This window comes from Microtus pennsylvanicus, chromosome 12 (assembly GCF_037038515.1).
Source record: "Microtus pennsylvanicus isolate mMicPen1 chromosome 12, mMicPen1.hap1, whole genome shotgun sequence".
Lineage (NCBI taxonomy): Eukaryota > Metazoa > Chordata > Mammalia > Rodentia > Cricetidae > Microtus > Microtus pennsylvanicus.
Window position 1 is genome coordinate 10718327 of NC_134590.1, and position 5154 is coordinate 10723480.

A 5154-nucleotide genomic window follows, 5' to 3' on the forward strand; every position below is an offset into this window, starting at 1 on the left:
TTCAGAGATCTGAAAGGGATGTCAGGTCCCTCCCTGGGAACTGGAGTTATAGATGGCTGTGAGCCATCATGCAGGTGTTGGGTACTGAACCTGGGTCCTCTGGAAGAATAGCAAGTGTTCTAAAACACTGACCCATCTCTCTAGCCTCCGTCCTCTTTTTCAAAGCGTGAAAAACCAGTGATGTGGATGCAGGTAGCCCCCAAAATATCAAGATTATACTTATGTAGGCATTTTGCAAGGAATAAAGTGTTTAGTTTGTACTCTTTGTATCTTCGAGAATTGTGCATCATTATGCCAACTGAGGTAGATGTGTAAGATACACTGAAGCTAAAAATAATAATAATAATAAATGTTGTGCTACTCCATCACCCAAATTAAGAATAACTTCACAAATAGCACCAATACCTCTTACTTTAAAAATGCTTACTATATTCATCCCATGATACTTGCTGTGCTTCTTATTGTCCTGAGTCAGAGGTTATTTGGAAGCATGCTATATATATTCTAGTGTCTTGTTGATCTATTACTATTTTGATTCCATTATATTTAAAGAATATAGCAGATACAATTTGAATCCTCTTTATTGACTTCTTTCATGGCACAGATGATGGTCTATTTTGGTAATTACACCCTGTGTACTGCCATTTAAGGTAAATGATTATGCAAATTGCACTCACGTAAAGCTGGCTCTTCATCTTGATAGAGTATTTTATACATCTATTTATTTTATAACTCAAGTATTTCATCACTTATTGAGGGCAAGACATTGAATAATTAGAAGTTAATCAGTTACATTTCTCTGCAGTGTATTACCTGCATTTTCGATGTATATTACTAAGCATATAAAATAAAACCTTCGGAACAGATGTTTCCTATTAAATGATCCTGCTTTTCTCTAATATTAAGCTTGGTGGATCTTGGTGTGGTGGGGCATGCCTGGAATTCTAGTGCTCGAGAGACTCAGGCAGGAGAACTTCTACAAATGCAAGTTGTTTGAATGACACAACAACACACATGTGGCGGTTTGAACATAATTAGTCCCCATAAACTCTTACGGAGGGGCACTGGTAGGAGGTGAGGCTTTGATGGAGCAGTTACGGACTTGTTGGAGGAAGTATGTCACTGTGAAGGTGGGCTTTGGGGTCTCATCTATGCTCAAGATACTATCCAGTGTCTCAGGTCACTTCCTGTTGCCTTTGGATAAAGGTACAGAATTCTCCAGCATCATGTCTGCCTGCACACAGCCAAACTCCAAGCCTCCATGCTCCCTGTCATGATGATAATGGGCTAAACCTCTCAACGTGTAAGCTAGCACCTTAATTAAATGTTTTCTTTTATAAAATTCACCATGATCATGGTGTCTCTTTACAGCAATAGCAACCCTAACCAATATAGAAGTTGGTACCAGGGACTGGGGCATTTTTTTTTTTGATAGGCCTAACCACATTTTTGTTTGGAGATTTTGTTGAAGCATAGACAGTGAAGGAAATCATCAAAACGAGAAAGTCTGTGAAGATGTAATTGAACCAGGGTCCTTGTTCTAGTCCCAGTAAGAAATAGTACTTGACAATTTCAGCCATTAGGGTTCTAGATTTAAAGATAAAAGAACAGGGATATGCAATTTGTCTCTGCTACTAAAGAAAGCCACTCTCCGAAGCTACAGAGAAACCCTGCCTCGAAAAACCAGAAGAAGAAGAAGAAGAAGAAGAAGAAGAAGAAGAAGAGGAGGAGGAGGAGGAGGAGGAGGAGGAGGAGGAGGAGGAGGAGGAGGAGGAGGAGGAGGAGGAGGAGGAGGAGGAGAAAGAGGAAGAGGAAGAAGAAGAGGAAGGAGAAAGCCACTGAGGTCAGGCATGTGTTGTATCGGGGATGTTCCTGAATGGATGCCTACAGAGGCCATTTCACGATGCTGTGAAGTTGAAGACTGGATTGCCTAGGAGATCCCAAGATGTTGTAGATACCAGAGCTATAGAATACCTGCCAAGAAAAGCTGCTAACAGGTACTGGTATCAGCCCAAGAGAAAGAAATGTGTTGTAGTCAACAAAGTTGAACAGAGTTGGAGATTTTAAGAGCACTTTGATATCAGACACAAAGATACAGAATTTAGACTTTCCGGGCTGGTTTTCGCTCTTGCTTTAGTCCAGTATTTCCTCAGTATACTCACTTTCCTTAGTTTTAGAATGGTAATGTATATGTTGGAAGAATGTGATCTGCTTTTTCATTTTGATTTTACAGGGAATTGAAGTTAACAGAGTGAAGGCAGAGATTGCTCTTTAATTTTCTGGTGGCCCAGATGCAAATAATCACACAGAAACTATATTAATTACAATACTACTTGCCCTATAAACTCAGGGTTTTTATTAAGTAACTCTTATATCTTAAATTAACCAATTTCTATTAATCTGTGTAGTGCCACTAGGCTGTGGCTTATCGGTGCCAGCATGTTATACCTTTGGCAGCAACATTGCTTCTCCTTGTCCTCACCTACTCTCTCTCTATTGCTGTTTTGATTTCTCCCCTTGATTTACTCTGCTAAGCCATTGGCCCAAACAGTTTTATTCATCAACCAATAAGAGCAACACATATATAGAAGGACATCCCACATCAAGAGAGTGCATGAATCTCAGAAGAGACCTTGAAATTTATGTTTTTAAATAAGTTTGAGACTGTTATAGACTATGGGGACTTTTGAAGTTGGACCGAATGATGTTTTACATTATGAAATGATTACAGACCTTTGGGGGTTAGGGAGTGGAATGAGGTAGTTTGAATGCAATTGACCCCATAGCTCTTTGGGAGTGGCACTAGTAGGAGGTTCACTTCCTGTGCCTTTGGATAAAGATATAGAATTCTCAGGACCATGTCTGCCTACACACAGTCATACTCCAAGTCATCATATCCCCTGCCATGACATAACCTCTGAAACTGTAAGCTGTAACTCAATTAAATTATAAGAGTTGCTATTGCCGTGATATCTCTTTACAGCAATAGAAACCCTAACTAAGATAACACTCTATTTTTAAATTTTTATTTATTTATTTATCTATCTATTTATTTATTTAATGTATGAATGCTCTATCCACATGAATGCCTTTGTGCTAGAAGAGAGTATCAGATCCCACTATAGATGGCTGTGAGCCACCATGTGGTTGCTGGGAATTGAACTCAGGATCTCTGGAAAAAACAGACAGTGTTCTTAACCACCGAGCCATCTTTCTAGCTCCCAGAATTACATTTTAAAATCAGAAATGAGGGGACATGATGATAACAAAACAAGCCAGAAAAGAAGAAAAAGGAAATGATTTCAGTCCCCATACCCACATAAAAACAGTGGGCATAGCAATGACCTCTCATAATCCCAGCGCTAACAAGCTGAAACTGGTGGATCCCTAGAACTCTAGCTAACCAGCCTAGCTTAATCTTCAAGCCCCAGAACACTGTGTGTGTGTGTGTGTGTGTGTGTGTACACATTCCACACACACACACACACACACACACCATATTATACACACACCACATACTACAAACACACACCACATAATAGACAAACACCACATACTAGACACAAACCACATCAAACACAGCGCACACATACCACACCACATACCAGCCCATACCACATCACACATACTACACACACAGCACAAGTCACCTACAAAACACCACACACATACCCACACCACATACTACACACACCACACACACACACACACACACACACCACATACTACACACACCACACACACACACACACACACCACATACTACACACACCACACACACACACACACACCACATACTACACACACCATACACACACGCACATACCACATACATGCCACACACGCCACTCACACCACACACACACATGCACACACCACATACTACACACACACCACACATACACTCCAAAGTAAAAGCAGGAAAATGCTGATTCTGTTAGGTCTTGATTCCATCTAATTTTTTCTCCATTTGCATCTTGGGTGTTCTGCATCCCTTACACTTCTATAGACATTATACAATTATCAATTTCTTTAACCTACTCAGAAGTATTCATTTTAAATATTTAAAATATTCATTAAAAAAAACTGTGGTAGGCAGAATTCCAGAATGACTCCCAAGATTTCCTTTTCTTGGAATGTCACAAAACTGTTAATAGGGCTTTAATTAGAATTCGTTTGTAATTTTAGATCGATTTTCGAAGACAGGGTGAGAACCTGATGCAAGTTATGTACCCCAAATATATAGTAAACAATCTCACAGTGGAGCAGTAACAGCTTTGTCTCTAGAACTAGAACGGGGACTGGATGATCCCTGCTAATATTTCTATTCAACATTAGATTGGAGTACCTAGGAAGTTTAATAAGGTATGAAAGTTTAATCTAAACTACCAGACTAGGATAAGAAATGCTAAATCTGCCATTATTACTTAAATGACATTTGTCATTGGAAGAAACTACAGTTACAAATAAATTATTAGAAATTATAAAAGAGTCAGGTGGTGATGGTGCACGGCTTTCATCCCAGCACTCAGGAGGCAGAGGCAGGCAGATCTCTGTCAGTTCAAGGCCAGCTTGGTCTACAAAGTGAGTTCCAGGATAGCCAGAACTGTTACACACCAAGATCCTCTCTCAAAAAATATTAATAAAACAGCTTAATTCGAATATAACATTAATGTATAAATTTTTTTCTTCAACAAATTATTGAAAATATAATTCAACTATTACAATGTCCTAGCTTGCCTTTTTTTGCTCTGATAAAACATTGACCAAAACCAATATGGGAGGAAAGAGTCTATTTGGCTTATCCTTTACAGTCCATAATCAAGGGAAACACAGGCAGGAATTTAGATGCAGGAACTGAAAAACAAACCATATGAGAATGCTATTCACTGTCTTGTTCACCATGGCTTGCTCAACCTACTTTATTAAACAACCCAGGACCCCTGCCAGGTATAACACAATCCATATTTCCCAGAGACATGCTCACAGAATAGTCTGATATAAGTAATTGCTTAGTTGAGGTTTCCTCTTTCCAAATGTCTCTTATTATTACAAGCTGACGAAATTTACCCAGCACACACAATATTAATAATGCATAGAATGCCTATAAGTAAGTTCAAAAATGGCAGATACTTTAATAAACAACGTTATTTT